Raw genomic sequence first — 20,932 nt, 5'->3', positions numbered from 1 at the left:
TGAGGTCAACAGCGTGATGACCTCATCATGCTGCAGAATTATGGGGCGAGGGCTGAAAATGAAAAGATGAAATCCAAAGATAGGAAGGTGAGAACTGCTATCTCCAGGTTCTCCGCAGGCTGCCAAACACCCTTTGGCGAGCTGCATGTGGCTTGTGGGCTGTATGTTGTGTAAGCCTGCTTTAAGACATAAAGGTCAGTCAATCTGGAAAAGCGCCAGAACTTGGAAGATACGATCAAGTGCAGTCATGAAAAGCGTCATTCGCTATGATGAAATGAGGACTAACCCAGAAAAGGAAGACCAACGACTCCCTAAGCTGCAGAGGACAAGTTCACCATATATATATATATATATATATATATATATATATATATATATATACATATATATATGGACAAACCTTTTGTTGTCCTGACCTCCCTTGGTGAAGCTGATTTTAGCAGCGATACGCATGGGGTTCATATTCATGACCGCTTAACACTCTATCATATTCACCAGCCATTTGGATACCATATTATTGGTAACTTATTAAGTCATGATCGGATTTCGGGTATTGGGTTGTATTTTATGCATTTTACTCCACCTATTATTATTCTTATAATGCTAATCAGTCTACTATATTACACTCTATTGGACTTGAGCACAGTTGGGATATTATTGACCAACTGTATATAAACTTATTACATATATTGTTTAGATCATTACTATATTGTATCCAGGTATTTTTTATGCTGCAACTATTTTGGATAATATATATTTTTGATATCTTTTATTCATTGGAACGGGTCCATATAAACCTATAGAGAATTTAATTATTGGAGAATACTAATTGCTGAGTCATGGTTATTGAGATATGGACTCTTTGGTTTTAAATGTTTTTAAACTTTGGAATTGTTCATATTTGTAAACATATAAATAATATATATATTACGTATGTGTACACACTGTTACAAGGATTGTGTTTTTTCTTTTTTCCCTATATTGATTAATAATACTATTGTAGCACCCTTTTCTTCTACAATTGGCTGTGCATATGTTTTTACCATACATCTCAACACCTGACATACACACCAGTTACTGTTACTGATTGGTTGCATATACACATTCATATTATGCATAAAGTACCATATGACTATATACCATATTTTTCGCTTTATAAGACGCACCTGATTATAAGACGCACATAGCTTTTAGAAATGTAAAATAAGAAAAAAAAATATTTTGAGTCAAATAATGTGCTAAAACATTTAATAAAACGTAGGCTAAAAGAATAGAATAAATCCACTCACGCTTACAGTGAATAAAATGTGCTGCTGGTAGTGAGACAGACTGTGTGTAGGACTGCCACAAAGAATGGATAGGTGAATGATAGAGTACACTACCTCACTGGTCATTAACCACAATTGCTCAAAGGCACACAAGTAAAGGTAAATTAACCTGGTTTGTGTGGCTAGATTACCAGTTGAAATTGCGCATCAATTTGGTGATATACATCAAGTCACCTTCAGTGTCTCTGCTCACCTATATAAAGCTGTAGATCTTAGCACACAGGACCTTTCATACAATGGACATTTCTTTTCCCTGACAGATCACTGATTGGTAGAGTCAGCTCAGCAGCAGCTCCCTCCACCAATCAGAATCCGGCCCTGCAGAGGGGGAGGAGAATAGCTTGCCTCTCTCTCTTCTGTGTTAAAGAAGGTCCTAGGCTGCTGCTGACATCATTCGGCCCTGCAGAGGGGGAGGAGAATCGCTCTCCTCTGCTCTAAATGGAGGATTTAGTGGCCCTGTGCCTGCCCACCACCCACCGCCATGATCCGCCGCCCACCGCCATGATACACAGCCCACAGCTCCCGCCGGCTGCTTCACCTTACCACCCACCACACGGACTTCCACTGGGCCGCGGTGAGTGATAGCGCAGTTTGCTCGTTCATATAAATGTGCCTGTTTGCTTTATAAGACGCACTGAGTTTTTCCCCTCACTTTGAGGGAAAAAAACTGCATCTTATAAAGCGCAAGATACGGTAATTCTGTTTGTTTATTATCAAATTTGATTAACCCCTTAATGACGGAGCCAATTTTAACCTTAATGACCAGTCTCACTTCATATGGTAATAACTCTGGAATGCTTCATCGTATCCCAGTGATTTTGAGACTGTTTTACATGATACATTGTACTTTATGTTAGTGGTAAATTTAAGTCAATCTGTTTTTTATTTATTTGAGATAATATCGGAATTTTGGCAAAGATTTTAAAAATTCGCAATTTTCAGACTTTCAGATTTTACAAGTGCTTCTCACAAAATTAGAATATCATCAAAAGGTTAATTTATTTCAGTTCTTCAATACAAAAAGTGAAACTCATATATTATATAGAGTCATTACAAACAGAGTGATCTATATCAAGTGTTTATTTCTGTTAATGTTGATTATGGCTTACAGCCAATGAAAACGCAAAAGTCATTATCTCAGTAAATTAGAATACGTTATAACACCAGCTTGAAAAATGTTTTTAAAATCTGAAATGTTGGCCTACTGAAATGTATGTTCAGTAAATGCACTCAATTCTTGGTCAAGGCTCCTTTTGCATCAATTACTGCATCAATGCGGTGTGGCATGGAGGCGATCAGCCTGTGGCACTGCTGAGGTGATATGGAAGCCCAGGTTGCTTTGATAGCAGCCTTCAGCTCGTCTGCATTGTTGGGTCTGGTGTCTCTCATCTTCCTCTTGACAACACCCCATAGATTCTCTATGGGGTTAAGGTCAGGCGAATTTGCTGGCCAAACAAGCACAGTGATACTGTTGTTTTTAAACCAGGTATTGGTACTTTTGGCAGTGCGGACAGGTGCCAAGTCTTGCTGGAGAATGAAATTTCCATCTCCTAAAAGCTTATAGGCAGAGGGAACCATGAAGTGCTCTAAAATTTCCTGGTAGACGGCTGCGCTGACTTTGGTCTTGATAAAACACAGTGGACCTTCACCAGCAGATGACATAGCTCCCTATACCATCACTGATTGTGGAAACTTCACACTAGACCTCAAGCAGCTTGGATTGTATGCCTCTCCACTCTTCCTCCGGACTCTGGGACCTTGATTTCCAAATGAAAAGCAAAATTTACTTTCATCTGAAAACAACATCTTGGACCACTGATAAACAGTCCTGGTATTTTTCTCCTTTGGTCCGGTAAGACGCTTCTGGCGTTGTCTGTTTGTCATGAGTGGCTTGACACAAGGAATGCGACATTTGTAGCCCATGTCCTGGATATGTCTGTGTGTGGTGGCTCTTGAAGCAAAGACTCCAGCAGCAGTCCACTCCTTGTGAATCTCCCCCAAATTTTTGAATGGCCTTTTCTTAACAAACCTTTCAAGACTGCGGTTATCCCGGGTGCTTGTGCACCTTTTTCTACCACACTTTTTCCTTCCACTCAACTTTCCATTAATATGATTGGATACAGCACTTTGTGAACAGACAGCTTCTTTAGCAATGAAGTTTGTGGCTTATCCTCCCTGAGGAGTGTGTCAATGACTGCCTTCTGGACATCTGTCAAGTCAGCAGTCTTCCCCATGATTGTGGAGCCTACTGAAACAGACTAAGAGACCTTTATTAAACACTTCGGAAGCCTTTGCAGGTGTTTTTTGTTAATTATTCTAATTTACTGAGATAATGACTTTTTCATTGGCTGTAAGCCATAATCATCAACATTAACTGAAATAAACACTTGAAATAGATCACTCTGTTTGTAATGACTCTATATAATATATGAGTTTCACTTTTTGAATTGAAGAACTGAAATAAATTAACTTTTTGATGATATTCTAATTTTGTGAGAAACACCTGTATATCCTTAAACCAGTTAGTCATGCTGTACAAAACAATTAATAAATAACATGTCTACTTTAAATCTGCTTCATTTTTCAAATGTCATTTTATTTTGATAGGATGTTAGAAGGGTTAAAAGTTTAGTAGCAATTTCTCATTTTTTCAAGAAATTTAGAAAATCTGTTTCTTTAAGGACCTTTTTAGATTTAAACGAACTTTGAGGGGCCTACATATTAGAAATTCCCCAAAAATGATACTTTTTTTAAAACCATACCCCTCAAATACTTCAAAACTGCTGTCAAGAAATTTTTTAACCCATCAGGTGCTACACAGGAATTAATGCAAAGTGGAATGAAAAAAAATGTTTTAATTATTCCTCTAAAATGTTGCTTTAGCCCCAATTTTTTTTCCACTTTTACAAGGAATAGCATGAGAAAATGGTTCACGTAATTTCTTACCCAGTTACTTTTGAGCGCGCTGATACCCCACATGTGGTAAGAAATCTTTGTTTGGACAAATGGCAGGGCTCAGAATAATTTAATATCCAATTTCTACCAAACGTGACAGTACCCCACATGTGCTTGTACACTATTGTTTGAGCAGATGCAGGGTTCACCATGCAGTATTAGTGATAAGACAGCTTTATTCTTCGGGTTGGTGCTATTACAGCGATACCAGATTTACAGTGGCTTGTAAAGGTTTGGGCACCCCATGTCAAAATCATTGTTATTGTGAACACTTAAGCAAGTTGAAGATGAAATGATCTCTAAAGGTCCTAAAGTTAAAGATGACACATTTCCTTTGTATTTTAGGCAAAATATATATATACATATAAACACATCGGCCAACATACACAACATAATGGATAGGAGATATAGAAGAGATACGACTTATACTCCATAACCATGAGAAATAGCCTACTCAAAAATAAATGCAAAAACTGGAGGAGACTGAGTACACGGCATAAATAGAAAAAGCTTTATTGAAAGTAGAAAAATCACATTAAAAAAGAACATTTCTCAAATACATGCGAGTTGCAGAACACATCAGAGTGTAGGAATAAATAGAAAGATGGCCATGGTCACACTGCAGCAAAAGAGAGGAAGGTACCCATAGGGATAAGTTGTCAGAAAAAAGTCCTAATAAAGACTACAAATAAATAGGTCCTCCCAAATCGCAGGGCTGACAAGGCCTGTATAAATAGTAAAGCAATAAGATAGGAGCAATGAGTGTCTTACTCTAAGAGCCAATGGCAGTCTGGATATACAATGTGTAAGTATATAGGCAGCTTAAACAATGTCAAGCATCAAACATTGAAGAAATATCCAAGATATATATTACATTAGATGTAAGTAACTCACCAGTGTGAACACCAACAATTGCTCCAAAAAGGGGGAAGAGAGCCGTAGGGAGAGGTAAGGGAGTAGACCGACAGAGCAGGAGCGAGCAAGTGGGGGGCCCGCAAGCCTCGACGCGGTATTCGCGTAATTGGCTTTCTCAAGAGGCGTCGCTGGTCCAGAGACCGGCACCTTTTTAAATATAGCGCTCGAATGGTCACATGTTCAGTCATGTGACCAGAAGAAGATGGCCGCCGACCGGAAGGCATATCCGGCGCATGCGCGAGAATCACTACAGCGTCCCACCCCGCTCTGTGTTCGTCATGACAGCGGCGCAGCCCTGGAAGTGCCAGGGAGAAAACATCCGGAGCGTCGCCGGCACCATAGAGACCGACACACGGGATCGTAGGAGGGTGAGTAGCCCCGTGCATGCGCGTCGCCCACCTCAGAAGGCTGCATCCAACTTCCACCGTAAATGCAAATCCGTATTTTACATACACACTCACTTAAAGTGCAGGGGATTGACAAAGTGTGCCTCGACTCCCGGGGTGGGAATGCCAAACGCCTCCTGGCAAAAAAGGAGGCGAGATGGATCATCACTCTCGACACCCTGGCACCACAGGGTCTGAACGAAAATCTAGGCTTTTCACCATTTCTATGATCCATTACAGTGCTGTTCTGCGTCTCAGTTGAATTGCTATTCTCTTCATGATTTAATTGACAGTCTTGATGAGCTACATTTAACTCTGACTCGGGGGTGATTGATATCTTCCCCTGTGTCATATTTCTTTAATGTTTGATGCTTGACATTGTTTAAGCTGCCTATATACTTACACATTGTATATCCAGACTGCCATTGGCTCTTAGAGTAAGACACTAATTGCTCCTATCTTATTGCTTTACTATTTATACAGGCCTTGTCAGTCCTGCGCTTTGGGAGGACCTATTTATTTGTAGTCTTTATTAGGACTTTTTTCTGACCACTTATCCCTATGGGTACCTTCCTCTCCTTTGCTGCGGTGTGACCATGGCCATCTTTCTATTTATTCCTACACTCTGATGTATTCTGCAACTCGCATTTGAGACATGTACTTTTTTAATGTGATTTTTCTACTTTCAATAAAGCTTTTTCTATTTATGCCGTGTACTCAGTCTCCTCCAGTTTTTGTATTTACTTTTGAGTAGGCTATTTCTCATGGTTATGGAGTATAAGTCGTATCTCTTCTATATCTCCTATCCATGATGTTGTGTATGTTGGCCGATGTGTTTATAACGATTTACCTGTGTGTTCTCACAGCTTGTTATAGGCCGAAAATGGACTTTTGAGCCCAGCATGATACCTGGCTCGCTCAACTCAATCAGATATCCGGTGACATTACGGACCAAGCGGATGGGGGTCTTGGGACTCAGCAGGTTCTACAGGAGAGCATTACTACATTCAAATCACTTCTGAGACGCAGAACACGCACCTGGTGGAATAGAGCCTTCCTGATGAAATATATCGAGAAGGCCCTTATCCCTCGTGGCTTTCGGGTGCAGATTTTTCCCTCCTTCCCAATTGAGAATGAGGATTTTAAAGACAAATGGGAAAATTTAGCAAACACATGTTCCCTTGGATTTCTTCATTTGCTGAAGGAATCAAACGATTCATCTCTTGATACAATTGAAAGGGAAATTGAAGTAATTCAAATACAGCTCCAAAAAGAATTAGACTCCGGGAAACTGAAGCAACTTAATGACGAGGTGGACCTCGAGTGTCAGAGATGGGTGAAAGAGATTCACGCCAACAAACTGAAAAAGTTACACCGGGATATAAATGACAAACAATCAAAGAGTGTGTATAGATGGCGTAAGCCCCAGGATGGATCACGGTCTAGATACTCTTACGCCCGTCCCTCACGCTCTAGGTCCACCTCGATTGTCTCAACGGCCTCTACAAGCGAAGTACCGTCTTCTGAGAATCTGACTGGTCGACAAGTGCCCGAGGCCCAACGTACTCCACGGATTCAAACAAGACCATTTAATAGAAGAAAACCCACAACACCTTATCAGGTTGGTGCCTCTCCCGTTGGGGGGCTCCGTGTTGTTAACCTTTCTTCCCATGTTCTCACCCGGGCACAGATGGAGGTCCTGAGTTTGGGCTTATCTTTTTCACCCACCAATTCATTTAATTATTTTACTGCCCTTAAGGACCTCCATCTGTTTGCCCGGAAATTAATTTTACATAAATTACATTCCAGAGCACGTGGTGAGGGATGCCCTTTGACAGCGACAGAGAGGGAGGCTCTGCAAAATCTGGAGGACCTAATCTTGGAGCAGGAGGCGCCGCCTAGTACAGGTATGCGACTCCAACTACGACATACGAGAGCTACGAGGTTCCCTCCCTTGTCTTTGAGTCCGGCGATTGAGATTTTTGTTAGGTTGGTGGCGGAGGATTTAAGGTGCCTCCCTACGCGGTGACGCCAGGATAACCTCACCCACCAACAACGCACCGCAATAGATCAACTTCGATCTTTATCGGATGTTGTTATTAAACTGGCAGACAAGGGAGGGAACATCGTATTATGGCCCTGCACTATGTACAAGAAAGAAGCAATACGCCAACTTAAAGATATTCACACCTATACTAAATTATCGTACAATCCTACGACCTCCTTCTCTGCCGCACTTCAGGGTATCCTTGGCCGTGCTTGTGATCATGACATCATTGATCAACGGACCGTTGAGGCGCTAACGGTCCGCTTTCCTAGGACGGCCACTTTTTACCTTTTACCCAAAATTCACAAGGACGCCCTCAACCCGCCGGGACGTCCGATCGTGTCAGGATTGGAGGGACCATGTGGCCCTATTTGTCAGTATATTGATTGCCACCTCCGTCCTCTAGTGAGTGCCCTTCCGTCATATGTCAAAGACACGACGGATGTCCTTACGCGAGTTGATGGCGCCCTTGTGACAGACGGTACTCTCCTGGTCACGGCCGACGTCGAGAGTTTGTACACCTGCATCAGCCATGACCTGGGCCTGTCTGCAGTTCGCCTCTTCCTGGGGGGCTCTGACCTGGACGGCCCATCCAGGGAATTTATCCTTGAGCTCCTCCAATTCGTCCTCTGCCACAATTACTTTCTTTTCAAAGACACTGTATATCTCCAAAGGTGTGGCACGGCAATGGGTGCGGCCTGTGCCCCCTCGTACGCCAACCTCTTCCTGGGAGCCTGGGAGAGGGAAATTTTTGGCGCGAGGGGATACAGGGCGCGGACCGGGTCGTGTCATGGGTGAGATATATAGATGACAGTTTATTTTTTTGGCAGGGGATGGTGGAGGAGCTCGATGATTTTATGCTACGATTGAATTCCAACACATATGCGATAAGGCTTACCTATACCCATCACTCTAAACGGATCGACTTTCTGGATGTCACCCTTGAGGTGGATCCTGATTGCCGGATCCAGACTGATGTGTATAGGAAACCGACCGCTGTTAATTCCCTGATACATGCCACTTCGGCCCATGTTTCTTCTACCATCAGAGCCGTCCCGGTCGGTCAGTTCCTCAGGATGAGGCGAATCTGCTCCACTAACTCTAGTTTCGAGAAATAGGCTGCAGATCTGGCCGAGCGCTTCCAACAACGTGGTTACAGTAACCGATGCATTGGTCGTGGCAACAGGAGAGCCCCAGACACCCCAAAAGAGATCATCTCATTTATCCCTCTACAGCGCCCAAGCATGGAAAATCGGAGAGGATCCGCTACATATCCACATTCAATCATGAATGGGGTACCATGCGGCGGATCCTCTCTCGCCATTGGCATATACTCAACACGGAGCCCTCCCTGCGGGAACGGATAGGTGATTTCCCGCTCATGACACCACGATGTTCTCCTACGTTGAGGGACATTCTGGTTGCAAGCCACTATGTCCCCTCCAGGCCTAATCCGTCTGGATCCCGTGGTCCCACGGTGGGTTCATTCCCATGTGGCCATTGTGTCGCCTGCGCCAATGTCCTTCGTTGTACATCATTCCCCAACTCTGATGGCTCCCGCCAGTTCGACATCCGCCACTTTATCTCTTGTGGCACCACACGTGTGGTTTATTTTGCCACATGTGGGTGCCAATTGATATATATTGGTTTAACTACTAGGGAGCTTCGAATCAGAGTTCGGGAACATGTACGGGACATTGGCGCAGCACGGACAGCCACGGATCCCCGGGAGCTGAAGACACTACCACGGCATTTTAAGGCCGTTCACAACTGTGAACCCCGCTCACTTAAAGTGCGGGGGATTGACAAAGTGTGCCTCGGCTCCCGAGGTGGGAATGCCAAACGCCTCCTGCCACAAAAGGAGGCGAGATGGATCATCGCTCTCGACACCCTGGCACCACGGGGTCTGAACGAAAATCTAGGCTTTTCACCATTTCTATGATCCATTACAGTGCTATTCTGCGTCTCAGTTGAATTACTATTCTCTTCATGATTTAATTGACAGTCTTGATGAGCTACATTTAACTCTGACTCAGGGGTGATTGATATCTTCCCCTGTGTCATATTTGATTGAATAGTCCAGTTAGTTTATTTTGTGCTCTTCTGTAGTCCCTGCTATATAATATATACCCACAATGGCAGGGCGAGCATATGTGGTCTGCTCATTTTAATACTCTTTTTTAATACTTTTTGATTTTAATCTTTTTCTTTCCACATTTTTCTTATTTAGTGTATCTGTATCTGTGGTCCTTATTCCGGCTCTGATGCTTCCATTCTGCTGAAAGCGCTTTAGTTCTCTATTAAACAAAAAGAAGAGGAATGGCTGACCGGCCCCGATGGACTCCGCCCACTTGGCTGCCCACTCCCTGCCATGGAATTTAATCTTCCGAATCTCTGTATTTAACCATATGTATCTTGATATGTGTTACTGTTTTAACTATACTCATATTGACTCTAGTTTATAATATATATGATGTCATGGGATTTGTGTGTATGTAAAATACGGATTTGCATTTATGGTAGAAGTTGGATGCAGCCTTCTGAGGTGGGTGGCGCGCATACGCGGGGCTACTCACCCTCCTACGATCCCGCGTGTCTGTCTCTATGGTGCCGGCGACGCTCCGGATGTTGTCTCCCTGGCACTTCCAGGGCTGCGCCGCTGTCATGATGGACACAGCGGGTGGGACGCTGTAGTGGTTCCCGCGCATGCGCCGGATATGCCTTCTGGTCAGCTGCCATCTTCTTCCGGTCACATGACTGAACATGTGACCATTCGAGCGCTATATTTAAAAAGGTTCCGGTCTCTGGGCCAGCGACGCCTTTTGAGAAAGCCAATTACGCGAAACGCGCGTTGAGGCTTGCGGGCCCCCCACTTGCTCGCTCCTGCTCTGTCGGTCTACTCCCTTACCTCTCCCTATGGCTCTCTTCCCCCTTTTTGGAGCAATTGTTGGTGTTCACACTGGTGAGTTACTTACATCTAATGTAATATATATCTTGGATATTTCTTTAATGTTTGATGCTTGACATTGTTTAAGCTGCCTATATACTTACACATTGTATATCCAGACTGCCATTGGCTCTTAGAGTAAGACACTCATTGCTCCTATCTTATTGCTTTACTATTTATACAGGCCTTGTCAGCCCTGCGCTTTGGGAGGACCTATTTATTTGTAGTCTTTATTAGGACTTTTTTCTGACCACTTATCCCTATGGGTACCTTCCTCTCTTTTGCTGCGGTGTGACCATGGCCATCTTTCTATTTATTCCTACACTCTGATGTGTTCTGCAACTCACATGTGTTTGAGACATGTACTTTTTTAATGTGATTTTTCTATTTTCAATAAAGCTTTTTCTATTTATGCCGTGTACTCAGTCTCCTCCAGTTTTTGTAAAATATATATATACAGTACAGACCAAAAGTTTGGGCACACCTTCTCATTTATAGATTTTTCTGTATTTTCATGACTATGAAAATTGTACATTCACACTGAAGGCATCAAAACTATGAATTAACACATGTGGAATTATATACTTAATAAAAAAGTGTGAAACAACTGAAAATATGTCTCCTCTTAACAGTTGTTGTAGAGATGTGTCTGCTGCTAGAACTTTGTGTGGCATTGACCTGGTCTCTAATCTGAGCTGCTGTTAACCTGCGATTTCTGAGGCTGGTGACTCGGATAAACTTATCCTCAGAAGCAGAGGTGACTCTTGGTCTTCCTTTCCTGGGGCGGTCCTCATGTGAGCCAGTTTCTTTATAGCGCTTGATGGATTTTGCACCTGCACTTGGGGACACTTTCAAAGTTTGCCCAATTTTTCGGACTGACTGACCTTCATTTCTTAAAGTAATGATGGACACTCGTTTTTCTTTACTTTGCTGCTTTTTTCTTGCCATAATACAAATTCTAACAGTCTATTCAGTAGGACTGTCAGCTGTGTATCCACTTCTGCACAACACAACTGATGGTCCCAACCCCATTTATAAGGCAATAAATCGCACTTATTAAACCTGACAGGGCACACCTGTAATAACACAATACAAGGATGTCAGAAAAGGTATATTTCCAGAGGTGGTATAGATAGAAATAAATTAACGATATGTATATATATGAATTATTACACCAACTGGAATTAAGGGCAAGTATAGACCAAAGGGACAATCGGAAAAAAATTGACAATAAAAAAGAGAAAGGAAAGAACCGACCATGAAGCCCCAAATATCAGATATGGTGAATAATTGTATATTTATTAGTACAAGGGTAGTGTATAGTATATAAAGTGCCAATGCATCTAATATCTCACTCTCTCCCCAAAAGAATGCACAGAGTATGTGATATATAATATATTATACAGTATATCAATATCAATTTCTCTACCTGTGTGCAAAATTGCACAATATATATCACACACCAGTATAGTGGAGGGAAGAGGGAAGAAAACCCATATGATAACCAATTACTACAAAAAATAATAATCAAAGATATATATGTAATAGGATGGAAGTCAGTGCAACAATGTGCACATAGAGTGTACAATATTCATTGAACCACATAGTTGGCATATATCAGGAGTAGAGATGAGCGGTGTTCGACTAGAACTGTTCGCCAATCTCAAATTCGAGCTGTTTTGGGCGGTGTTCGAGTTGTTCGACGAACACGAATGATTTGCAAAAAATTTGGCTGTTCGAGGTTATGTTTGATAACTGTTCGTGCACCAAAAGCGTGTCCTGCATGTCTGGCGCTATTTAGAGCACCAATCATGCAGGGATTGTCTGCCACTCACTGTAATGCCACAGCCATGGTGGTTGTGGCATTACAGTGGTTGCCCAAATCGATGCCCCAATCCTGCTCAAGCGCTGAGCGCTGAGAATTTTCCCACGCTGTCAGTGACGTGCATGAGGTGAGCTGAGTTCATTGGACATGAACTCGGCTCATCTGGATGCCGTCACAGCCAGACACTGAGGAGCGCAAGCATGCCTGCGCTTCTTAGTGTCTGCCGCATGGCAAGCTGGATAGCAGCGTTCTGCTGCGATCCAGCCTGTCATGTGAATGTAGCAGAGCTGAAGCTGTCGTGGGAACCATGGAAAGGTAAGGATGATGTTGCTTTATTATTTTACTTTTATTGCAGGAGATCGTTGGCTTCAGCTGAAATGGGCGTGACGGTAAGTATGGCTTAATTTAGAACAATAAAAAATTGTATCTTTATTTCAATGAAAGGACTTTATTCTGGGTGTTTGTGTTTTTTTGTAACTTTGACTATGGGGTTAGTAATGGGGGTGTCTTATAGACGCCTCTCCATTACTAACCTGGGCTTGATGTCAGCTGGCATTATAAGCTGACATCAACCCCAACCCTATTACCCCACTGCCACCGCTACAGGGCAGTGGGAAGAGTGAGGCTAAGTGCCAGAATTGGCGCATCCTATGGATGCGCCATTTCTGGGGCAGCTGACGGCTGGTGCTTCTAGCCTGGGAGGGGGCCAATATTCATGGCACCCTTCCTGGGCTATTAATATCAGCCCCCAGCTGTCTGCCTAGCCTTTGCTAGTTATTAAAATAGGGGGGACCCCACATCATTTTTTTGGGGGGTCCCCCATTTTAATAGCTAGTAAAGGCTAGGTATTCAGCTGGGGGCTGATATTAGTAGCCTGGGAAGCTCCGTGGGTATTACCCCCTTCCCAGGCTTCAAACATCTGCCCCAGCCGTCTGCTTAACCTCCGCTAGAGACTAAATTGCGGGGAACCCCACGCCAATTTTTTTTTAAATAAATCCTTTATTTTAACACGAAATGACAAGTACAGTAATCAACACTATCACTGTACTTCTTATATATGTGACTGACATGTTTCTATCTATCTAATCTATGTGTGATGCTCTATTCTTTCTGTTATAAATTGTCAGGTACCAATGCTGAATTCCCGGCCGGCTTTTTTAAAGAGACGGTGCATGAAAACACTAATATTTTTTTAATAAATCCTTTAACACTAAATGACAAGTACAGTAACCAACACTGTCACTGTACTTCTTATATATGTGACTGACATGTTTCTATCTATCTAATCTATGTGTGATGCTCTATTCCTTCTTGTCTAAATTGTCGGGTACCGATGTATGCCGCTGCTGAATTGCCGGCGGGCTTTTTTAAAGAGAGTGTCTTCTGAGCAGTTTGTCAGCTTTTGGACACCTTTGAAGGTGTTTTCTATGTGTTTCTATGTGTTTTTGTTTGCCTGCCATTGGTTTTAACGGTGTTCGACGGTGTTCTAAGGTGTTCGACGAACAGTTCCACGAACATCCCAGTGTTCGATGAACCGAACCGAACCCGAACACTACGGGGGTGGCTCAACACTAATCAGGAGTATCAAATACTTACAAGCAATACACTGAATTGTTCGCACAGACCGGACAGCGTCCACCCCGACGCGCGTTTCGGCAAGCGCCTTCATCAGACTACCTCTTGAAGCTCATCAAGAGAATGCCAAGAGTGTGCAAAGCAGTCATCAAAGCAAAAGGTGGCTACTTTGAAGAACCTAGAATATAAGACATATTTTCAGTTGTTTCACACTTTTTTGTTAAGTATATAATTCCACATGTGTTAATTCATAGTTTTGATGCCTTCAGTGTGAATGTACAATTTTCATAGTCATGAAAATACAGAAAAATCTTTAAATGAGAAGGTGTGTCCAAACTTTTTGTCTGTACTGTATATATTTTCATCTTTTACATTTTAAAAATTAAAAAAAGGAAAATGGGTAAATGCAAAAGTTTGGACACCCTGCATGGTTAGCACCTAATAGCACCCCCTCTTAAAAGTATAACAGCTTGTAAACGCTTTTTATAGCCAGCCAAGAGTCTTTGAATTCTTGTTTGAGGGATTTTCATCCATTCTACCTTGGAAAATTCTTGCAGTTCTGTGAGATTCCTGGGTCGTCTTGCATGCACTGCTATTTTGAAGTCTAGCCACAGATTTTCAATGATGTTCAGATCGGGAGACTGTGAAGGCTAATGTAAAACCGGCGCCTTTTGAGGTAGTCTATTGTTGATTTTGAAGTACGTTTAGGATCATTATCCATTTGTAGAAGCCATCCTCTTTTCAACTTCAGTTTTTTTACAGATGGTGTTATGTTTGCATCAAGAATTTGTTGAAATTTCATTGAATCCATTCTTCCCTCTACCCGTGAAATGATCCCCATGCCATTGGTTGCAACACAACCCCAAAGCATGATTGATCCACCCCCATGCTTAATGGTTGGCGAGATGTTCTGTTCCTGAAATTCTGTGCCCTTTTTTCTCTACACATACCTTTGATCATTGTGGCCAAAGAATTCTATTTTAACCTCATCCATCCACAAAACTTGTTTCCAAAATGCATCAGGCTTGTTTAGATGTTCTTTTGCATACATCTGATGCTGAATTTTATGGTTAGGATGCAGGAGAGGTTTTCTTCTCATGACTCTTCTATGAAGGCCATATTTGTGAGTGTCTCAACAGTAGAACAATGTACTTCAACTCCAGAGTCTGCTCAATCTTTCTGAATGTCTTTTGCAATCAAGCAGGGGTTCTGATTTGCCTCTCTAACAATCCTATGAGCAGCTCTCACTGAAGTTTGGCTTTGTTTTCCAAACCTTATCTTGACCTCCACTGTTCCAGTTAACTGCCATTTCTTAATTACATTTCGAACTGAGGAAAGGACAAATTGAAAACGCTTTACTATCTTCTTATAGTCTTCTCTTGCTTTGGGGCCTCCACCATTTTCATTTTCAGACTGCTAGGCAACTGCTTAGAGAAACCCATGGTTGCTATTTTTTGGCACAAGGTTAGAGGAGGCTGAGTTTTTATAAAGCTGGGAAATTTACATCACCTGGCCTAACCTAATGATGATAGTGAACAAACTATAACCCTAACAGGCTAACTAAGGTCTGGAACTTTGGTCAAAGATATCTGAGCACACAAATCTCCAAGGGTGTCCAAACTTTTGCATCAGCTCATTTTCCTTTTTGTAATTTTTAAAATGTAAAAAATGAAAAAATGTTTTTTTTCGTAAAATACAAAGGAAATGTGTCATCTTTAACTTTAGGCCTTTTAGAAATCATTTCACCTTCAACTTGCTTAACTGTTCACAATAACAGTAATTTTGACCAGTAGTGCCCAAACTTTTACAATTCACTGTAAATCGTTTTTTTTTTAGGTATGTAACTTTTTCACTTTTGGCGAACAGAGCTGAATGAGGGCTTTTTTTTCTGCAATGACTTGGAGATTGTTTTGGTACCATTTTGGGGCACATAATATTTTTGATTGCTTTTAAATCAGATTTTTCAGACACAGAATGACCAAAAAACAGCAATTCAATTATTGTTTTTATATTTTTTTGTGCGCTGTTCACTAGTGTTGAGCCACCCCCGTAGTGTTTGGGTTCGGTTCGGTTCGTCGAACACCGGGATGTTCATGGAACTGTTTGTCGAACACCTTAGAACACCGTCGAACACCGTCGAACACCGTTAAAACCAATGGCAGGCAAACAAAAACACATAGAAACACATAGAAAACACCTTCAAAGGTGTCCAAAAGCTGACAAACTGCTCAGAAGACACTCTCTTTAAAAAAGCCAGCCAGCAATTCAGTAGCGGCATACACCGGTACCCGACGATTTAGACAAGAAGGAATAGAGCATCACACATAGATTAGATAGATAGAAGCATGTCAGTCACATATATAAGAAGTACAGTGACAGTGTTGGTTACTGTACTTGTCATTTAGTGTTAAAGGATTTATTTAAAAAAATATTAGTGTTTTCATGCACCGTCTCTTTAAAAAAGCCGGCCGGCAATTCAGCATCGGTACCCGACAATTTATAACAGAAAGAATAGAGCATCACACATAGATTAGATAGATAGAAACATGTCAGTCACATATATAAGAAGTACAGTGATAGTGTTGATTACTGTACTTGTCATTTCGTGTTAAAATAAAGGATTTATTAAAAAAAAAATTGGCATGGGGTTCCCCGTAATTTTAGTCTCTAGCGGAGGTTAAGCAGACGGCTGGGGCAGATGTTTGAAGCCTGGGAAGGGGGTAATACCCACGGAGCTTCCCAGGCTACTAATATCAGCCCCCAGCTGAATACCTAGCCTTTGCTAGCTATTAAAATGGGGGACCCCAAAAAAAATGACGTGGGGTCCCCCCTATTTTAATAGCTAGCAAAGGCTAGGCAGACTGCTGGGGGCTGATATTAATAGCCCAGGAAGGGTGCCATGAATATTGGCCCCCTCCCAGGCTAGAAACACCAGCCGTCAGAAGCCCCAGAAATGGCGCATCCATAGGATGCGCCAATTCTGGCACTTAGCCTCGCTCTTCCCACTGCCCTGTAGCGGTGGCAGTGGGGTAATAGGGTTGGGGTTGATGTCAGCTTATAATGCCAGCTGACATCAAGCCCAGGTTAGTAATGGAGAGGCGTCTATAAGACACCCCCATTACTAACCCCATAGTCAAAGTTACAAAAAAACACAAACACCCAGAATAAAGTCCTTTAATTGAAATAAAGACACAATTCTTTATTGTTCTAAATTAAACCATACTTACCGTCACGCCCATTCCAGCTGAAGCCAACGATCTCCTGCAATAAAAGTAAAATAATAAAGCAACATCATCCTTACCTTTCCATGGTTCCCACGACAGCTTCAGCTCTGCTACATTCACACTGTGTGCGTGGGGAGCAGTGACCATTCAATCTCTTCAATAACCGGAACACCGTACCGCAGTGCAGCTCCTACTGCCGCTCTGCAGTCAGTGTGCTTGCTATTAAAGGCCATGAATATTCACTACAACCCATGGAAGTTCATGAGCTTTAATAGCGGGCACACAGACCGCAGAGCGGCAGCAGGAGCCGCGCTGCGGTACAGTGTGCTGGCTATTAAGGAAAATTAATATTCGTTGCTCTCCACGCCCATGGGCATTGGGAGCAGGAAATATATATTTTCTTTAGTAGCGGGCACAGCGTAGGCAGCAGCAGGCGGCTGCTGCCTCCTGTGCCACACTGATGCCCCGCTGCCGCTCCCCCACACCTCCTACCATGCAGAGCCATACAGTATATACAGGTATATAGTATTCGGACTATAAGATGCACCCCCCACTTTCCTCCAAACTTTTGGAGGAAAAAAGTGCGTCTTATAGTCCGAAAAATATGGTATATCTTTTTTATGCTTTGCTACTTTTACAGACTAAAAACAATATTTACAAAAATGAATTTGTTTTTTCATCACCATATTCTGAGAGCAGTCATTTTTTTATTTTTTCGCCGAATGAGCAATATCAAGGCTTGTTTTTTGTGGGACGGTTTGGTGTTTTCATTTCTAAACTTTTTTTTACATATGACTGGTTATTATGATGAAAAAGGTACAATTTTGGGGTGTTTTTTATTATTATTACCATGTTCGCCAGCCGGAATAAATAATATGACAGTTTTACAGTTCTAGTTATAGTTCAGGACGCGGAGATACCAATTATGTGTACAGTACAGACAAAAAGTTTGGACACACCTTCTCATTTAAAGATTTTTCTGTATTTTCATGACTATGAAAATTGTACATTCACACTGAAGGCATCAAAACTATGAATTAACACATGTGGAATTATATACTTAATAAAAAAGTGTGAAACAACTGAAAATATGTCTTATATTCTAGGTTCTTCAAAGTAGCCACCTTTTGCTTTGATGACTGCTTTGCACGCTCTTGGCATTCTCTTGATGAGCTTCTAGAGGTAGTACAGCTGCCAGCCACAGTAATTGCGCCCGCAGAGCAGCGCTATTCACTTATTCCTCAGTGCCGTTAAAATGCGCCGCTGATGAATAAGGCCCCTTAATGACCAGCGTTAAAAGGCGTATCAATGGTCGTTAAAGGGTTAATGGATGTAATTTTATTTATGGGTATGCTTCTTATATGATCCAACCCTCAACACCTTCCACTGCCTGTCCATATACTGTTTGGTGCTTTTTCCTGAGCACTACATATAAACCTGTATACTGCCTATGTTTGTATATCTGTCTTTTTATCTGATGAAAGGGATATATTCCAAAACATGTTATTTTTAGACATTAAACTAATTGACCTTTAGCATAGAAACTTAGGCTTTTTTATACCTATTGCATTCAATCACTAGGACTATTTATGCCTCAGCTGACCACTGACCTAAACCTCTGCTGCTGCTGTCCCTTGAATATAATTCACAAAATTTAAGATTAGATCAGTATGATGCCCTCATAACACCATCCAGAATCCCCCTTCATGTGTGATGACCCCCCTGTCACGGGTGTGTCCTTCTGACTTTTTGGACCCAGCAGCAACCTCCCCCCTGCTCTGATTGACACACCCTGGTCTGGTTGTTTATAAATTATCAGTCTGCTTCAGGGAGTCGCCGGTGATATTCTCATTTTCCCTTGTGAAGGCTTGGAGCTATAGCACTCGGCTAGCTTCCTCTCTGGTGCCCTTGGAGGACATTTGGTGTAATCCCTCTGGTGTCTGCTCACACTAAGTTTTCCCCGCTTTGTTTGTCTCCCTTGTTGTCTTTAGTTTATAGTGGGGACTGACCAGTGCTCACCCCCACCTCCCTTTATAGGGCCTAGCTCTAGAGATATACAGGGCTTAGGTCACCTGCTCAGCGATTGGTGTGGAACCAATATAGGGACGGTAGGGTAGGCAGGGTGTTAATAGATATGCCTAGGGGTCTCCACTCACCCTTGCCCTATTGTCTGGGCTTCCTTCCCCTCATCCCTTCGTGTTTCACATAGTCTTTTCCATACTGTGTGTAACACCTCCACACAGTATGATGCACCCATAGCCCCCACACAGTATAATGGTCCACACAGCCCCACAACGCAGTATTATGCCCTCATTGCCCTCTACACAGTATAATGTCCTTCACACCTACAAACAAAATGATACCAACGGCAGTTTCCCACATAGTATGATGGCCCAAACAGTTCCCACCACAGAGTATGATGTCCATAACAGCCACACACACAGTATTACGAGCCACTTTTCATTCATAAGGCCCCATAGTGGCTACATGGTCGGCCACTAATAGTGGTACACGACTGCTTATGTTTTTTTTTATTATGCTGCAATAAAGAACTAAGGGTTTTGTCAGTGACGTGGATTTGTTCTTCTGCATGTGGCTCTCATTGAAACTTCAAATTTTTACTGCAGAGCGACACCTATTACTGTCAATGTGCAAGTACCTGGCATAAATATGATCCTCGGGTGTGTGATTCAAGCACTGCCAGGCCAGATTCTTCTGTGCATGTGTAATACTGGAATTTCCTAATGCTCATTGTTCATAGAAGCCATAAATGAACATTATTCAGTGTATTTTACTGCTTGAGGCATTATTGAAGTAGAGGGATCCATGTAATTCTGCACTTACAACCTTTTTGGATAATTCTACCTCAATTCCATCTAGGCATATGTGTCATTTCCTTCACAGTTACAGGAACTTTCCGGCCATGGACACACCAGCAGTCTGGAAATATCTATAGTACATTTGTTATTTCTGTGTAAGGAGTGTTTACATGTTAGTAGTTCCAGGCATTAATACTCTTCACCCATCCAGTCCGAAAAACGCCTAATCATAGTTCGGTAGAATATAAAAGGAAGGACTGTTAGTGAATGAAATAATAATCAAAAATAAATCTATATCATCTTATGTTATTTGGATTTTCAGTTACAGAAAGAAATTTAAGCGCAAAGAAAGGTAATTCCATGTAGTACTCGCTGGTGTTAAATATGGAACAACATTATACAATTTTTTAAACAATTGATTTTAACTACTTGCATAAAATTCTGGAATTACAGAATATGCAGAGTTACATTTCATTTTATATAAATGTGCATGACCCATTCATGTCATTCCTTATGACTGAGCAAAACATACTTCTTCTTTACCTCTAATGTAACTTTATTATGGGCTATTACTAGAGGACTACTAAATATCTGTAAGAAAAACAATCAATACAAGTGAATTGGATAAGGTCAAACACGTCTAGTCAGAATGTGGCCAGGAGCATGCATATCGCATACAGTCTCACCGCCAGCACACAAGAATACTCACAGCACATGCTGGGGGCAATGTGAGGATTCACTTAGGGTGACTGCAAACTTTTCTAAAAAGCCTTGACAACCCCTTTAAATGTTTTTTTTTTATCTCTTAAAGAGGTCCTGTTAGTTCCTAAGATGTCTGTTTTAGTAACTGTACTTCCCATAATATAATTCTGGAGCAACTTTTCTCAGAACTGCATTCTGCTGTCCCCCTG

The sequence above is a fragment of the Phyllobates terribilis genome, unplaced genomic scaffold (assembly GCF_046119375.1).
Source record: "Phyllobates terribilis strain yellow unplaced genomic scaffold, ASM4611937v1 Scaffold_2__4_contigs__length_985480577, whole genome shotgun sequence".
NCBI classification, from domain to species: domain Eukaryota; kingdom Metazoa; phylum Chordata; class Amphibia; order Anura; family Dendrobatidae; genus Phyllobates; species Phyllobates terribilis.
Note: the sequence above shows the minus strand (reverse complement) of the source record.